Source organism: Protopterus annectens, chromosome 6.part1 (assembly GCF_019279795.1).
Source record: "Protopterus annectens isolate FY-2018-M chromosome 6.part1, PAN1.0, whole genome shotgun sequence".
Classification (NCBI taxonomy): Eukaryota; Metazoa; Chordata; order Ceratodontiformes; family Protopteridae; genus Protopterus; species Protopterus annectens.
Genome location: NC_056738.1, coordinates 155,522,914 through 155,542,307, shown reverse-complemented (window position 1 = coordinate 155,542,307; position 19,394 = coordinate 155,522,914). Strand labels below are relative to the sequence as shown.

At 40.4% G+C, this 19,394-nt stretch overlaps 1 protein-coding gene across 2 annotated transcripts in view; it reads right to left on the bottom strand.

The window, feature by feature from the left end:
* Nucleotides 1–19,394, bottom strand: part of STK39 (serine/threonine kinase 39) — a 2,138,083-nt gene that overhangs the window by 984,415 nt on the left and 1,134,274 nt on the right. The gene's annotated exons all lie outside the window — the stretch shown is intronic.

Genomic DNA, 19,394 nt, shown 5'->3' with positions numbered 1-19,394 from the left:
ATAAAATTTGAAGATATCCAAAATTTTTCACACAAATATCAAAAAAGTTCCACTTAGCTGAGAGCTCGGCTGAAAAGCGGCTTTATGGTTACATGGCAAATGAGATCTGAGGTAACAGGGAGAAGGGTATTCTGGGTAGAAACCTAGCTTGAGAGTTTTTATGGCTGCCGCGAGCTTGGTAAAAAAGGCCAACTTGGTTCTAAGGGCTCGGAACCGAACTCATCAATGATGAATGGAAAGAAGATTAATAACATCAGATCAAAGCTTTTCCTCAAATTTTGATACTTGCTGGAAGTCATAGAATAATAAAACATGACAATGCAGAGAACCTCTAGTTCTAGACATTGTGTCTGTTACTGCACTGAAACTGAAAGATAACATCATTTTATTATGTGGTCATAAAGTAATTTAAATTTTCAGCTATTTTTCTGAAATTAACCTTGTGTTCCAGTTTCCATTGTTTAAAATATACACATCTAAACAGTTACAATAGTGAATGCACATTTTTATTCTGTTCCAGTAGGGTACACTGTGGATACATTTGAAAAGCTCACTACTTTACAACCCTTTTCAACACACACTTCTGTACCAGCAGTTTGATATACATATAACATACAGTTCTAATACATTTGTAACACAGCATATGAATCGTGTTGATATTCACAAATGACATATAATTATTTACAAAATTCGAGATAGCTGGGCTGGGAGCATCTCTTTTCATGACACAAATAAAGTACTTTATGATTTAATTTGTATTAATTGTGGTCCGTGATATATTTATTCATGAGCTTAAGAGTATGTACACTGAATCTGGTGTACTAACCATTGTATGGTATCTACCTACTGAAAAGTGACTGCTCAGAGTGAAATGCTACCATTCAAGTACTTTAAGAGTTGCTTATTTTAAGGGTAATTTGTGGTACCTCTTCTGCTGGTGAGGTCTGGATAGTGGTAGCATTACCCATGTATTTTGGGAGAGGGAATTGGTACTGGAGAGTCATCTTTTACCACCCTTCACGAAAATACAGTAATTGAAAATATTGTGTGTGTGTGTGTGTGTGTGTGTGTGTGTGTGTGTGTGTGTGTGTGTGTGTGTGTGAAATAAATCTAGACAAGTAACAATTACTGTTGGTAAGACTGTAAGGCACTGGGCTCAGTCTAAGATACCCAGGTGGAGCTAGGGAGTAAAACTCCACAGCTTGAGTGTGGCAGGTGTTGGCTATTAGCTGAGGCAGCACTGTGCATTTATTGTATACCCTTTAGGCTAATCACTCCTCACATATTAACTGACCCAGCAGTGTAGAACACGAGGTCATACCTCTCCTTGTCACATATTGCTTGGTGCCATCAGATAAGAGTTATGGTCCTGTTCCCCAAAAGTACAAATCAATGAGCACCTCTAGAGACTTTTAGGTGCAAAAATTATATTTAAATCCAAACACCAAAGGGGTAGATCCAGACTAATCAGATGATTTACTGAATTTTAGGAAAAAGTATGGCTATGTTTCATAAGAGCATATCGACATACTGGTTATGCAAACAAGAGCATGGAGGAGGTTAAAATTTTAAGAAAGGTGACAAAATCCATGAAGAGAAATACATGGCTGATAAACCTAGATCAAACTGACTTGGAGGAGTAGACAGGCTCTCTGCATTCTGAGAGTCATGACTGCTTTATGCAGGTTTCCACTCTAGGTGCAAACACATTTTAGCTTCTTAGTAAAACTCAGGATCATGGCAAAATACAAAGCAGAGAAACAGCTGTGCATTGAGCATCAAAGAGCGTAGCCAGACCAGTGTGCAAGATTTCGAAATTATAGCTACAGACCAATGCTGTTTTAACTTGCTACAAATAAAGAGTGACTTAAGTGTCACCTGTAGCAATGTTATTTATACAAAGTATGCATTATTAATTAGAAAGTGAAAGTAGCTTCACACTGGGCCTCAAGGTGTCATCTATGCTGTTGTCTGAATGCTGACTATAGGAAAATGGCACATTTGTATAGAAACTCAGGTTGTGATAAACAAAAAGCTTGTGTCTTTGCATTTACCAAATTGATTTATACACTGCCTAGCTGACACAGTCCAAATATAGAATAAGAAGTTTCAACCTCATTTCCACAAAAATAATTCTAAAGCAGGAGCAGAATGACATCTTGTAGTGCTACAGGCTACATATATTTTTCATGAACTTGCAGTCGTACCATCCAAATCATAGGCTAGTGTTTGGACTTTTCTTTCAGAGAAGCTGTATCCATAGTCAATAAGCTTTTAGAAAATAAATATAGGATATCCAGTTCCAAAAAACCTGAGAAGATATAAGGAAGTGAAGATTAAAAAAAAAAAAAAAATCAAGTTTGGAGCCATGCATAAACAGTATGCCACAACACACACTTTTCAAAAAAAAATAAAAAATAGTCTGTACATTGACATGCTCAAATGTTAATATTTACAATTGCTTTATTTAGTTATGTATTTTGTTATAAATAGGCTTTTTTCAGAATAACTAAATGAATTGTTTGTTGAAGCCTATCATTTCTGAACATTTGAGGGTGAGAGGGACTACACTTGGGTTTGTGGTGACTACATTATTTTAGACTGTGCACAACTCCAAAAATCCTGGCTATGTCCCCAAGTCACAACCATAGAACTTTGAGGTACTGATAGTGGTATTTTTTATTTGATCTACTTTCAACCATTGTAAAAGCAGAAAGCATTCCTCTGGGTCAGCAAGTCTATTGTGTGTTTATGTTCACAGGACAAAAAGTGCTTTCTAGCAAATCTGTTAGAGTTCTTTAGGTCGGGATCGGTACTGATCCCCAATGGAACTTTTCACCGAAGCACAAATTAGCCAGGCACTCTTCTGCGAAAGTGCTTTTTACTGAAAAAGCACTTTCGCGGAAGTATGCCTGCAGCTAGAAGGAGTCGTGGGGGAATGACTGTTGCAGAGATCGTACTACAGTGTGGATAAGGGAATATTCCCTTTTCCTCACTGTAGTGCAATCTGAGTGAGAATATTAAAGTAGGGTGGTGTGGGGGGTGCAGGGGGGCTTGCTCCCCTACATAAAAGTAGCTTTATTATTTTTTAACGCACTTTAATGAAAGTGCTTTTTCGGTGAAAGCGCTTTCGTTAAAGTGTGTTCGGTGATTATGGATTTGGACTATTGAACTTTCATTCAATAGTTCTTGATTCTTTAGGTCATGTACACCTTAAAATAGCTTTGTTTATTCTGAAACTATTCTAGCAAACAATTATGGACTACTGTTTGGCTTTAGGGTATGATGGCTTTGAGAAAACAGTATACTTTGAGGCATCCAGGGAGGAAGCAGAATGCTGCTCACATGGGAGGTCAGGTAAATATGCCTGCCTTTTAAGAATACATATAAGATACTTTTATCTGGTTGAAGCTTCAGCTGGTTGTATTCTTCCAGCTGTAGCTTCATGCAGTACTTACTCTGCGACATGCATTAGTAGAACTTTCAAGTACAATACTACTTTAGGTGATTGGTATAAAAAGAGAAAAGATAATGCAGACAGACTGAATGAGACTTACAAATGCTGTAAATGTTAATGGCACAAGTACATAAAAAAAAATAAAGTCATTCTTTTGTACTTCTTTACAGAAATAGTATTTAATTGTTCCATATTATTTTAGTTGTGGTACATTTTATTTGATTTATTAGGTGTTGCAGGTTATTTCATAGTTTTAAAACTGAATGCAAACATAAGAACAGAATAACAGAACTTTTTTATGAAACAAAGATTAACTATATGCATAATTCCATATGTAAGCTTATTAATGAAACCAGAGAAAAATAATTTGTTTTATTTAGGGTATTACATGTACTGTCAATTTAAAGGTGGACGGCTTGCAGAACTTACTTTTGTTGTATGAAATGAAATGGTAAACCCTATGATGTGTGTGCATGTCCTCTCCCGTCAGTTAAATGAACAATTCCTTCATTGACACCATTATTAAAGGATACACTGGTTCATTTAATTTATTACAATTTAGAATTGGTGCTTATCTGTCAGCTAATCCATTGGGGCTGCATTTTATCCAAGTGGTTTGATCTGACTCTTTAGCTTAAAAAATAAAAAAGAAAAACACTGCACCAGAACATTTAATTACACAAAATGTTGAGTGCTTTCATTCCAATTGAAAGGAAACTTCATCAGAAACAATGTGATATCTGCTCCCTTCCTTTTATACACTTAAAAAAAAAAAAAAAAAAAAAAAAAAACGCCAGAAAACACTCTGTTGTGTTCTGGTGCTGCATTTTTTTAATTTTTATTTGAGTTTAACAAGTACGCTGATCGTGGTTTTAGGTATTTTGTTTATCTTAAAAAATAAAAGCAGAACTGCTGAAAGATGGAAATGCCCTGCAGTAATAGGACATCCAATGGAAGGCTGGATGCTGCATATCAACATCTAAGCAGGGAAGCTGATAATGAAAATAACAACAGAAGCTACAGATACTAGGAATTGTTAAGACAATGTTTAAAGGAAAGAACATGCTTTATAGGAATATTGGTATTGTCAGACAAGTCCCAGGAACAACTGTGGCTACTGACATACCCCCCCCCCCCAGCCATTTTGAGATACCTGGGTACTCTAAGTACTGCATAATAGCACAGAGACCCAAGCAGCAACAACTCACACAATAACAAACAAAAAATGCCTGCATGTACATGAAACTGCAGCCTGGCACAGGTGACTACACCTGAGACAACTAGGCCGCATGTACAGTAATCTGTGGGCACAATGTGGTGGCTGAAAGCTAGCCATAGAATGGCACCTCTACCACCTAGAAATTTTGAGGAAGGGCTGTACCTATTTGGCATGCGTTTTGAAGAGTTTCAAGCAATGCATGAGAAGGGTGGTCCTAACATACCAGAAGACTGGAGAGGAGCTGATAAAGAGAGCTGTCCACCAGTATGCCCCTGACAATATACAGGTACCTCGGGTCAGGATGGTTTTAGTTATATAGGACATTGCAATGACATACAGATTCTGAAAGATGTGCATGCAAAAGCATATGCAAAGGTGGTGTTGTCTACGTTGACAAAATGCAGCATGAAAATTAATATTGGCTGTACAAACTGAGATGCAGCCACACGCGCGCACACACACACACACACACACACACACACACACACACACACACAGAGCTCTACTGGACATTCAGTCACACTTGCACCCTGTAAAAATGTGGGACATTTATTCCAGGGGTACAGAACATGCAGGGCACTGGTATCACAATGATAATGGGGACTACATAGCTAAATTTCCACCAGTGGGCAGCCTCTCAAATCATGCTGAGGGATGGCACCTTCCTGACTCATACATTTTTACATAGTGCATGACAAAGGGTACCCCTACAACATGGCAGATGACTTCCCTGGTCTATGTTCTAAGTATTTAGGTTCATAGGTTCATAGGTTTATACTAGGCTATCTGCCCTAAGGCATTTATAAGCCTAGCCCAAAGTTTTGTGGCTTACGCCACCCCTTATATTGAAAAAATACTGTACCCATTAGTTTGTTGTACCTCTGTCCAGCAGTGACACAGAGATGATTCCGGGGCAAACCTACGATCTCCCATCCACAGGTCAAGATTTCTCTTGAACAGAGCCAGCGAGGTGCTCTGCCTCACATGGACCGGGATTTTATTCCACAGCATAGGGAGTCTGAGTGATAAATCTATCCCTCCAGCATGTCCTATTTATATCCGTGCTAAGGTTTAAGTCACTTGCTCTAGTGGTTTTGGTGGATTTGGATTTTTTGAGGTGGAGCATGTCCATTAATTCCGGGTTGGACATGGCCTTGTATGTCAGGCACATGTCACCTCTGAGCAGACGGTATGCGACTGAATAGAGCTGGAGTTTCTTCAATCTGGCAGCATATGACAGATTTTGGAGTCCCTTTATCCTTTTGGTGAGGAACTTTTGGGGTCTCTCCAATTGCTGCAGATGTCGGGTGAGATACATCCCGAACGGGGCATTGTACTCGATCATTGGTCTGATAAGTGAAGAGTAAAGGGGAACAATGACCTCACTAGATCTGGATGTGAATCCCTTCATGATCAGGTGGGCAATGTAGAAGGTCTTTCTAACCACTTTAGCAATGTGAGTGTCAAAAGAAAGGCCACTGTCAACCTGGGTCCCCAGGTCCCTGATAACCTCTTCTGTGCTTAGTGGATTGCCACCTATATGGTAGCTTGGGGTTACCTTGTTTTTCCCGAAGGGTATGACTATACATTTTTTGGCGTTTAACTTCAGGCCATGGCTCTGGCACCAGCTTTCTGTTTCCGTGAGTCCCTTCTGAAGGATATCCGTGTCCGATGCACTTTCCACTATGGCCCAGTTTGCAGTCGTCTGCAAACTTTGTCAGCCAAAGTCCTCCCATGTTGGCCTGTACTTCTGAGAAGTAGATGCCGAACAACAGGGGGCCAAGGACCGAGCCCTGTGGGACACCACTTGTGACCGGCTTGGAGTCTGACATAGCGCCAGCAACTCTAACCCTGTGGGTTCTGTCCTTAAGCCAGTTTGCAACCCATCTTGTGACATATGGGTTTACATTTAAGCTGGTAAGTTTTTCTACAATACCTGAGTGGGGTATTGTGTCGAAAGCCTTTGCAAGGTCAAGGTAGGCTGTATGGACTGCCTTTCCCTCATCAATGGCCTTGGTGACTGTTTCAAGAAGTCAACCAAGTTCAAAAGGCATGATCTGCCCTTGACGGCCAAACTGGGTCGGGTCCAATGTCTGCAAGTCCCCTATATCTTTGTTTATGAGCTCCATTATGATCCTCTCCATAGCTTTGCAGACTAGACTTGTTAAGCTTATGGGGCGGTAATTACCAGGGTCCGTAGAAGCACCGCCTTTGTGGAGTGGGACCACAGTTGCCGTACGCCACTCCTTGGGCACGTATCCTGTGGTAAGGCTGAGATTAAACAGCTGCCTTATGTGCGGGTTTAATTCCTCATTTAGCTCGTGTAGCACACAGCCGGGGACACCATCCGGTCCCATTGATGCTGTGTTTTTAGCTTTAGAGAGAGCAGCTTTCACCTGCGCATTTGAGATGTCTGGGAGGCTACACTCTGCTGGGATAGTTATCTCTCCTTTAGGTGGGGAGAGGGGTGAAGTTTGCACTGAACCTGTCTGCCAGTATGTTGGCAATGTCTGTGGGTTCAGTGATTTTTGTATCATTTTGGACTAATTCTGAGCATATCTGGGACTTTCCACCCAGGTTCCTAACATAGCTGAAAAAGGCCTTATGATTGTCCTTTGAATCCATGGCAATTTTTCTCTCAAAATTGGCCTTAGTTGATTTTATGAGTGCTCGTATTTTTTTACTAATAATGATCAGGGGTGACTTCCCTTTTATGGATTTTGTTCTATCATGTAATAGCTTTCTCCTCTTATTGTAAAGTTTGTTGATGGCTGGGGTCCACCAGACTGGACGTTTGCCCTTTGTGGAAAGAGTCTTGGTTTTATTTGGGATTGCCTGATCCATGCAGTCCTGGAGGTGTTCATAGAAGGCATTTGTAAGGGCTTCCGCAGCTTGGGTTGTGGTTTCCACTGGCTCAGGGGCCTTGAAGGATACCACACCAGTCTTGAGTAGTGTGAAGTTTGCTTTAGAGAAGTTCTTCACTGTGGTCTTTTTTCTTTGGGGTGGGGGCAGGATGTGGATTTCCAGTGAGATTAGTTTATGATCAGATCTCACCAATGAGGGATATACTTCCGGTGTGGAGCATTTTGTCCCCATGTTTGTGATAATGAGATCTAGTATATTTTCTCCTCTCATGGGAACAGTGACTAGCTGTTCCATGGCATTTGAATTTATGAACTCCAGGAACCGTTGGGCTAGAAAGTTAGGGCTTGAGTAATGTTCCCAGTCTATATTTGGGTAGTTGAAGTCACCCAATATGATGGTGTTTGGAGATACATTTATACCCTCCAGTGTCTTCAGGAAGGCTGTGTGGGGTTCCTGAGTTTGAGAGGGTGGCCTGTAGCATGCTACAATTTGTAGAGCAGTTTTGCCTATGGTTAGTTGCACCTGGATGGTTTCCGAAGCTTCGTGCGTTGCCACCAACCTGGAGGTGTGGGTATCCTTTATGAATATGGATACACCCCCTCCTTTTGTGTTGTGGTCCGGGTTTTGGGGCCGGAACGCATGATATGAGGTAAAACCTAATAGTGCCGGGGTGCTCTCAGGAGCCTTGAACCAGGTTTCAGTTACAGCACAGACATCGATGTTCTCCATACTGAGAAGGGCCTCGAGTGCGTGTATTTTGAAATTTAAACTTCTGGCATTGAGCAGCATTACCCTCAGTTTCTTCCCATTTTTGTTTTCTAGGGTGGTAGGTTTAGAATTTGAGCCTTGCCTAAAAAAGGCACTATGGGGGTGGCAAGAGCCTTAGCCAATATCCGGAATCTCAGGGGTGACAGGTGCAAGCCGTCCCTTGTGAAGCAGCGTGGCTTGTCAAGCATGTCATCCCAGGCAGACAGACACTGGATCCCCTTTGAATGACACCAGACATTAAGCCAATTGTTAAAGCTGATCATCTTGTCTCTATATTGTGGCATCATTCTTGGTGAAGGAAGGATACTGCTCAGGGTCAGGGTCATACTTGCCTGGGCTACATAATCAGAGAGCTCCTCTATGTCTCTTTTCATGTAGTCCAGGGAGGTACGTCTCAGGTCGTTCACACCAGCATGGACAATGACTGTGTCATATTTGTACTTGCCGTGGAGTGACCCGAGTGCTTGTGTTATGTGGCGGATTCTAGCGCCCGATAGGCAGCTTACTGTGACCCTCTCCTTGTTCAGCCTGGTGAGTGGGACGCCAGTGTGTCTGACTATGGAGTCACCTATGACAAGTATGTTTGGTGTTGTATTTGGCTTTAAGGGCTGTGACTGCTTTGCACACTGATTTTGTGGTTTATGTGTTGCTTGTGGGGTGTCTTGAGGTAGCAGTTGTTTGGGTGTCTGCTTTGGAGGCCTCTGCTGTTTAGGTAAATTTTTACTCAGAGCCTCCGAGTATGTCTTTGTGTGTTTATGTGTTTGATTCAGTGGTGTGGTAGCATTATGTGAGGCTGGTTTTGTGGTGTGTGTAGTTGCCTTCTCCTCCTGTCTGGTCTTGCCAGTCCTGAGTTGAGAGAGCTCAGCCTCCAGTTTGGCTAAATAGCTGCATCTCTCGCAAGTATTTGTGTTATGTGGGAGGAGGAGAGGGTTGTCTGTGTACATGAGGCAGTTATAACATTGCCTCAAGATTCCCAGATTCACCAGCTGGACCAGAGAGGAGATTGACAACTGACCTTTGGACATGCTAGAATAATATTGGGAATTCCTTAATTATTGAAAACAAGGGCCAGTGGGGAGTGAGGGTGTAGTGCTTTTAATTTTTAGTACTGACTTATATAATTGCTTTAGTGAGCAAGTGCCAGGTAACTTGAGTGCAATGTGTTACAAGTAACTAAATGCAAAAACGACAAACAGTAACTTTCTTTCAAGTGAAACAAGGAAATAAGTACAGTAAGCAATGCAGATATCACTAGTGATCCACAGAAGCGCTGAGAAGCTGTGTATTAGGTGGAATTAGCATTCCAGGGAAATAACAAGCAAACAAACAACAAGCATATAAACAAAGCTAGATTCAGCAGGCCTGGATCTAGTCTATGCTACAGCAAACAAGGTGTACCAATTTCAGTAAGATACAGTTCAAATATTCAGGCACTATAAACCTTTAACCAGAAATTCCCAGCTCAGAAGGGCAGAGTCCAGCCTCTTCTCCCACAAGAGTGCAGACCACGAACCTTCTTAATGTAAAATAACTGGCCTGAAGCCAAAGTGCTTAAACCAGAACTAATACACTTGGACACTGGGCTCTCAATCAGCAGTTCCCAACTTAGAAGGATGAAAGCTACCTGTCCTGCCACCACAGTGCTTGCCACAAACCTTCCTAATGTAAAACAACTGGTCTGAAGCCCAAGTGCTTAATCCAAAAGACTTAGAATGATAGCTACACTTTAATCAAGTTACAACCAAGCAGTGATAAATACACTTGAAGACTTTAGAGAATGTCTGGATTAGTGCTCAAGTTACACAAACAAAGCTAGATCCAGCAGGCCTGAATCCAGTCTATGCCACAGTAAACAAGGCGCACCAACTTCAGTAAGAAGCAGTTCAGATATGCATGCACTATAAGCCTTTAACCAGAAATTCCCAGCTCAGAAGGGCAGAGTCCAGCCTCTCCTCCCACAAGAGTGCAGACCACGAACCCTCTTAATGTAAAATAACTGGCCTGAAAGCCCAAGTGCTTAAACCAGAATTAATACACTTTTAGAATAACAGACACTGAGCCCTCAATCAGCAGTTCCCAACCTAGAAGGATGTAAGCTACCTGTTCTGCCACAACAGTGCAGACCACAAACCCTCTCAGTGCAAAACAACTGGTCTGAAGCCCAAGTGTTTAAACCAAAAGGCTTAGAATGAGTTACACCAAGCAGTAATAAATACAACTGAGTATTTTTAAGATGATGCAAAAGTAAAATGAAGTAGGTAGAAACACAAGTACAGTAAAAGCAGATGAAATTTTTTTTTTTTTTAATCTGAACAAGTGCTGAGATCAAAGAAACAGATTTGAGTGCTGAAACTAGAAAACTGGCTAGTTATAAGAAAAAAAAAAACAATCTAGAAGGCTTCCCTCAAACACAGAAGGGCTTGGGGGCTCAGAAGCCTACAAATAGTCTATACCACTTAACAGGAAAGGCAGGAAATAAGCTTAATTTTTTTTTTGTCTGTTTCCCAGATGCTCTCTTTGTACACAGTAGGAGTGCCTGAAATCAGAATATGATCTCACTGCACTCAGTTGAGTGAGCAAATGAGATGGGCCCAGAGGCAGGCTGAGGGGCGGGCAGTTTCAAGGCCACTAAGATTAACACCAAAACAAAACCAGGGAGGGTGGGTGGGAATAACTGAAGAGCAGAGTTAAAACTGCCAGTTCAGTTAAATATTCCTTCAACACAGTTTAAATCAAATTAAATACTGTATTTTTTTTTTAAAAAGTGCAGATAAGGTACTTAAATTTAGAATTCACTGACACCCTAAACTACCCTCATGAAGTTTCATTCTGCAGCTCTCCTAATAATACATCCTGATGCTTAAGGCATGGTGTACTTTCTCTGATTTTGAAAGGACAGATGTCAAAGCTGTCAGGTGCTACCTACCTTCAGCATCACATAAGGGCTGTCTAGTCCACTATGGGCAAATTTTGTGGAGGCAACAGCCACAACATTTCCTTACCACACAGTATGGCACATATAGCCGTGGTGGTACAGCGGTTAGCATTGTCGCCTCACAGCAAGAGGTTCTCCCATTCGATTCTCAGCTGGAGTGCCTTCTGTGTGGAGTCTGCATGTCCTCCCCATGGTCAAGTGATGTTAAAGACATGCAGGTAGGTGCGAGCGTGAATAGGCGTGCCTTCATTGAAGGTTGGGCGTCGGGCTAGCAACTCAGCACCATAAAAATCCACTGCCAATCATGGGCAGACCAGAGTTTTGCTGTGGCGACCCCTAACTGGGAAAAGCCGAAAGTCTTTTTACAGTATGGCACACATACACACAATCATTCAAGTATCAATGCTAATAGCTCTAGCCTTTGCCAAGGAAGATGAGATCAGACCTGCATTCTTGGAATTGTAGGAGGCAGTGTGTACTGTGTACTGTGATGTGATTCTATTCTTTGACAATTAAATGGGGGCTATCTGAAAATGTGTGGTGCATGATGTCAAGAGATCAATTGACTGCCTCTTACATACCCTGTTCAGTTTTAATGCAGCTACGACCTCATACAATTGGACCTGTCCTGGACAAAGAACTGAATTAGAGCACTGCATCACTCCTTACAGGTAGTACTTGGATGGCCCAATTTAACCATGCATGAACACCTGGACATCCTCCAGCATGAACAGTACACTATAGATGATCGGTAGGAGATTGTATTATTAGCCATCCCCTGACACTACAGCAGAGGCAGATCATTCTTAGGGAGCATTTACTAAATGCTTTCTAAAGTTGAGAGGGACTATTGTAGCACACTTAACTTTCTGAGTGCCACTATCCACCACTTCACATCTTTTGCTATCACATAGTTGTACCAAGCTTTGTTAAAATGTGGCTAATAAATAGTCATGCTGTATCCCCTGCATTATATGACCCCCCTCATTGGCTCCATCTGCATTTTTTTTTGTCTCTGCCCCTGGCATTGTAACCCAGTGCATTAAATGCTGAGATGATGTGTCTCCATTCCTGGCCCGAGAGCTATGCAATATGGGTTGGCATGTGTCAAAAACTGTACTTGTGCTCTTATTAGTAGGATGTGGAGTCAAAAAATTGGAAGCATGATGTACCTGGCTATGGTATTTTGACAAATGGCCTCACACCTGAATTTCATTTTACTCAGTTTGGGCTTTTATCATGCAGTTATTTTCATTTGATAGTGGCTGATGTTTTAAGAAAAGCACTTAACAATAAATATCCAGTAATGATCCTTTTCCTGGATCAGTCAAAGGCAGTTGATGCCATTACCAATGTGGGTTTAACAGAAAGGCTGTCTACATTGGGTATGTGTCAAAACACACTAAACATTTTCAGGAGTTATCTAACAGATAGAATTTAGAGAATTACATAGAGAGATGTTGACCAAGAACTTTCCACAGAGTTCAAGGATGACAGAAAAGCTCTGTAAGGCTCAGTTCCTGGACCACTCCCTTTCAGTCAGTATACTAATTACATCTTAAACAATTCTGGTCACCTCTTAGCTATCCATTATGGTGATGGCTCTGCATATCTAAGCATGATTAAATCATACTCAATGACCCAGACAAGACTTCAAGCTATTCTGGAACACTGGCATCAATTTTCCCATTTTTTGCAAAATATTAAGAAATACAACATACTTTTCTTCTGCAGTTGTTCATAGGTTCATAGGTGTGTAGTAGGCTAATGGCCCTGGAGCCTTTCGAAGCCTAGCCCATAGAAGTGCCCTGGCATCGTTTGTTACCAAAGTGCTCTCCCTCCCACTGAGCTGATCTTCAAGGTTTGCTGATAGCCTGTAATAAATACAGTACCAAACTGTATTAATGACACCTTTCTCTAGATGAGAAAGACTCTGCACCAGTTAAAAAGCATGTTGGTTGTTTTTATAGGATCAGGAACTATGACTCTCCATCACTGAGTTTCAAAATCATAATTGTTCTACTATTCCATATTCCATAGTGTGTTTATTGTTACATATTATACCCAGACGTAATTTCAGGGTGCATAGTTCAACCTGAAGAATTTTTCAACTCACCCTTTAAATTTACATGCAATTAACTGCAGACATCCCACCAGTGTCATTTTTTCTAAATTAGCATTTCTTCAGAATTAAGCCAGCCTGCATCTTACTAAACTATGGTTCTCAGTTTGTGCACCTGTCATTCTTACCCTCAGCTCATGACTTTCACTGAGTGGTACGTACCCACTACAAATCTTGGATTTCCTGGTAAGAGTCTGGTAAACAGAAGCAAAAGTTAAAATTCTTCTGGTGATACTCATTTCCAAAACACTGTTGGGCAAACATGTAAACCACTCCCTAGTATAATCACATTCTGCAGCCACAAAAATCTTACTTCCCTTACCTTCCCTTTTTTATCTAATGCTCTTGTAGGAACTTTACAAAGCTTGTCACTTTGGACTGTATTCACTTTTTCCATGTCTTCCACCCATCAAGCCACTGCCCCAGTATGCTTAATATGAGACTAAGCAGTCTTTTTTACTGTTTTGAATTTTTCAGTTTTATTAAATGTACCAGTGTTTGCACTTGGCAAGCTGAAGAATAACCTCCTTTGACTTGTTTTTACATATCTGGAATGTAGAGTTGTACAAGGACTTACCTTAACAGTAGATGTTTGACTAGATCATTGTTATAGTATTGCTTACTTAGGGGACACATCCTGCCAAGGATATCATGCATCTAGCCAGATTACAAAAGTTTAGGCACTTTCCCCTTGTGCTGTACATCCGGTCCAGGAACTAAGCATGACACTATGTGCTGTCACTTAATAGACATATGTGCACAAAAAAGCTCAGAGCTTTCTTCTCCCAGGGAAAAAGACTGAGGTTAATACTTCAGGTGAATAGATTCAGATATAAATAAGATAAAAGGAAAGAGGGAAAAATAAGATGGATCCATTTCAACCAAGGATAAAATGGAAGGAAATTATAATAGGAGGAAGGAGGGTGAGTGCATATTCTGCAAAAGAGTTCTATTCGATCACCGACTGTTATGATAAGTTCTTATAAACCTTCACTGTGTTTATCATTAAATCACTGTTGCAATATTGCTTAGTTGCAAGAAGATTTGGAAGATTCCAAAAGTTATTATGCTGAAGGGGTGCAGGCTTGAGGAGCAGAGTTGGAATCCTGTAACCCTTGAAGAATGTTTCTGTTGAAACCTGCTCTAGCTCTGGAAAAGGCATCTATCTTGAAATGCTTAGTGATTGTGTGAATGGAGGGCCAATTAGTCTTTATAATGGGTTTTGAGTCGAGACATTTATAAAAGCAACAGACAGGACACAGCTCTGGTGGAATGAGTTTTGACCTGACTCTGGAGAATTTTACCGTGGTAGGAATATCAAAAAGAAATGGACAGGGGAATCTATCTGTAGATGTGTTGTTTAGAAACTGGAAGGTCCATATTTTCCTTCAAACAAAATACAGAATAGGTCAGACTTTCTGTTTTCTTCTCATCTTGGCTGAATCAAAGCTGCCTGTGGACTTCTAGCATTAAATCTAAGTTGCCTGTGGACATCTAACAATTGAAGGATTCTTTCCCCTTTATGTTTGGGAACTGGAAACAATGTAGGTAGATGGATAGATTCATTTATAAACATTTTAGTGGCAACTTTTGGCCTAAAAGTAGGGTTACTCCTGAAGCTGACCCTGTCCTTATGAAAAAACAGGAAAGGACAGGTAAACATGACAGCCTGTAACTTAAAAATCATTTTGGCATATGTTAAGGCCATCAAATAGACTACTTTCCAAGCCAAGAATTTTAAAGTTGCAGAAGCTGGTTCAAAAGGTGGAAGGGTTAACTTTTTAAGAACATAAGTGAGGTCCCATAAAGGCGGAATGGATTTCTTGGGAGGACTGACACAGAGGATGTCTTTAAGAAGCTGACCTCAAAATTTGAAGAAAGAGGGGGCTAACTGACAGGCAGACCAAAATGACTGACAGATGCAATTTGACAAAGATGTATATTAGACCTGAGTTAAGCAGCTCACACAAATATTTGAGTATATGGAGATTCCCACTTGATAATGGCTCTGTTTTCTATTGCGGCACCATATAGAAAATATTTCCCCATTTAGAAATATATTATATTTTTTTTTAATTTTTTCTGGTCTCTTTTATTAACTGTAGCACATCCTAAGAATAAATACTTCTGAAATGAATTAGAAGCCTATCATCCAAGCAGAAAGATTTGAAGTCTTTAAGATCCAATGAATGAGAAAGCCCTTCGCTGTGTGAGCAAGTCCATTCTGTGGAGTAACTTGTAATGATTGCCCATGACTTAATTAAAAACGTGGAAGAATCAATGTCTTTGGGCCAAAAGGGGGTCAACAGGAGTCTCTTTGGATTGCCTTTCTGAAGGACCTTTGAAATATGATGACAAGGAGGAAAGGCATACAAGAATTTCCACTTTCATGAAAAGGAGAAAGTGTCCATTTTCCAAGTGTCCTTGCATAGAACATTGGGGCAAAACAGTCTGTGTTGTTTGTTTACAATGGAGGCAAAGAGCTCTATCTGGGGAGTTTCTTACTGACTGAAAAATCTGAGGCAGATCTCCAAGTTTAGCAACAATTTGTGAGGGTTTACTTTGGATCTGCTTAAATAGTCTGACCTTGAATTCATTTCAGAGGGGACGTAAACGGCTTAGAGACAGAGACTGCAGTGTACTGCAAAATTCCAAGCCATCCCAGCAAACCTGTTTCCTGATACGCCACATGACCATGGTATTGACTGTTAAGATTTGAAGAAGCCTAGGAGTCCAAAGGTGATTAAAAGTTTAAAGGGCAAAAACCGGGGCCTTCATCTCTTTTATGTTTATATGTTTGTACCTCTTTGGACCAGGCAACTTGAAATCTGATGCCCTTTGAACAGTCCTGCCCCCCTCCCCCAAGTTAGAGTCTGAAGCATCTATCGGGACCTTGTAAAGGGGAGATAGAACAAGAGCAGGAACATCTTATCTGGTTAATCCACTAAATAAATTCTTTCTTCATAAAATTCTAGAAGTATATGGAAAGAACAAGGATGATGGGTTGTATTCCTACTGATTTGAGGCACCACTAAATTTTCCTCTTGTGGTGTCTAGAAAAAGGATTGATTTGAATTTTGGATGCCATGAACCTAAGGTTTTCACTCTTGCAGAGGTCATTTATACATTTATGACAGATGGAAAGCAGGTTGTCAGAAACTGGATTTTTTCCAGAGGAAGGAAAGCCATCATGCTGGAAGTATTCAGAAAACATTCTAGAAATACCAAAAACTGAGTGGACACTACAGTCAATATTGTGATGTTCAAAGTGAATCCTAAGGGGAGAAAAAGTTTAGCTGTGAATTGTAAATCTTGAAGACTTTTCTAAACTGAAGTGGTCAAAATCAGGAAATCATCAAAGTATGGATAGTTGCAGATACCTTGGAGCCTATAGAATGCTGTGACAGAAGAAAAGCATTTTGCAAAAACTCTTGGTACCACAGGTAGTCCAAAAGTGCAAAGCAGTAAATTGAAAGTGATATCCAAAAGCAGAAAATAATTTTCTGTGGTCTAGATGAATACAGATATGCAGATAGGCATCCTTCAGATCCAAGATAATCAAAAACACAGGGGGGTGGGATTAGAGAAATAAAAGGTTTTGGCGAATCAACATCTTGCATTTTGATACTTCTAGACAATGCTCAGAATGCTGAAGTTTAGTATTGTTCTCCATGTTCTTTCTTTTTTTTCTTGGAACAATGAAAAGTCTGGACTAAACTTTTTTTCCTTCTTGATAGGAAGGAACAGTCTCTATAATTCCCTGAAGGAACAATTTGCACAGAACTGGAAGGACCAGGTGTTGTAGGTTTGAGGGGATCTGAAACAGTCCTGGTGGTACTGAGGGGATTTCCAGTAAAGTCTGTACCCATTATCATTCCCAAGGTTGGAGACATTGAGACAATTTCCTGGCAATGAACCTCTGCCAGCTGTCCTAGAAGAAGCATCAGAGTCAAATTCATATTTGAATGAGTGCCTTACAAGTTGTGAGGCAGAACCATGCATATTCTGCAAAGAAAACTTAGTGTCTGAGTTGGATGTGCTTGAAATCACTTTAGCCATATTGTCAAAAATAGAAGGCATGTATCTAGACTTGTGAGTCTGGAAATTAAAGCCACAGAATGCCAAAGCAGCAGAAACATATTTCTTCTTTCCATAACCCTAGTGTCCTTGTCATTAAGACATTAGTAGAAGGAAGCAATTTAGAAGCTGTATCCGATTTTGTAGAAATAACTTTGGGTCAGACGAAGAGTTTTTGTACAAGTACTTATGGGTGTCAGGTACTTTAAAGAATCTTTCTGGCTTCTTAGACACAAGAAGCTGGGATTCAAGAGTTAGAAAAGTAGACAAAAAGGTGGCTTCTAAAGCCTTCAAGACAGAGGGGATACTACAGGATTTTGGAATTTCCATATGCATCAAAGCATAATTTATTTTATGTGATTCAGAAATGTATTTGCTATCCCAATTAAAGTGCTCCATCATATTATGGCTTGTATTTCCAAATGTAAGCTCTTCATTAGGTGAATCTGAAGACTAATTGTCATCCACTTCAGACTCACAGACTGTAAGTGAGAGAAGAGTAATCTAAAGATGGAGACTCAGATTCCAAAGACAGTTCTTCTTTAGAAGAGGACAGACTTTATTTTAAGAGAAGTGGAAGCAGAGGAAGAATAAAACTGAGGAAGCTGCAAGGACATATGGGAGAAGTTATACCACTTCAGCTGAGTTTCTCTAGGTGTAGCTGTATCAGGAAGGAAGACACGCTTAGTTGTTTTTTTTTTTTTCTTTTCTTTAGGGTGTCCAAGAAAACCATATGAGGAGAAATAGACCCTGGATGAACCTACATAAATGTTCTTTGTACATCTTCTTGGATGAGAACATGAGGAATACCTCCAGTTCCCACAGATAGAATCAGCCCTGTTTTTTCCCTTCATGGCCTTTTTGCCCACCTGATCAGTCAGAATGGCCATGTTAATGCCCTGCACCTTATTAGCCACCAGTGGGGTCCCTATAGTGGGAACAGATGTGGTAGTCAGATGGTCCAAATGTAGATCAAGTGCCTCAAGGTAGATGTCCAACAATGACTGAATGAAATAAGTGGGTAAATTTATGTCTTCATTTGACTTCTTACTTTTCTTTTAGGCTGAAGGGGAATGTCTGAGGCAGATGACACAGATGACATCCTAGCAGGCACAAAAGCTTGCAGGTGTTTGTTTTCATTGTAATGTTTAAGAGAAGACAAAGAACTTTAAAAATTCCTGGGTACAAGGGATTGGCAAATCATACATTCTTTGTAATTATGTTTTGGGCCTAGGCAAAAAGATACTTGGAATGTTTATTTTTGTAACGGATATGTTAACTGCAATCTCATTTCCCTTTCTTAGGTAACATTAGTATAACATTTTATCCAAGGAAGAAAAAAAAAGAGGGAAGGTCCCCAGTGGGATACGTAGCTGCCCACAGTGGTTGCAGTTGGAACAGATCATATGGCTGACTAGACCGTGATATAGAAAAAGTCTCCCTTCATGGAGCGATGACAAGAAAGTTTTGAGGATCTTTGTGCCTATACACTCCTTATGTATCAACACACAGTCTCATGCAAAGGTTATAGGCCAGATGTATGGCATGAGAGGAAGGTGTCTACATTTTTGTTGACTGGCTGGACATGCATTATCCTTGACAGGATACATTTCATATGAATGCAATACTGTGACAGTGATCTGATGATGAACATCTGCAAAATATTCTATCCTTTTTTTTGCCAATGTTGTTATTTTGTATTGCGAGAAATTACACTGCTGCCTTCTTTTTGTGCCAGCAGTGTTGTCTGACATCTGATCTGTTTTGCATGCATGTTATTTGTATAATCTTTCTTCTTGGGCCAGTAATGATAAAGGTTCTCCATGCAGGCAAGCATCCACTAATCAAAACATATATAAATGAATGACTGGATAATAAATAAAGTATGTTCAATTTGTATATATGATACAACTGTGATGTATCTGGATTATGGTATCCTTTGGTTATCATT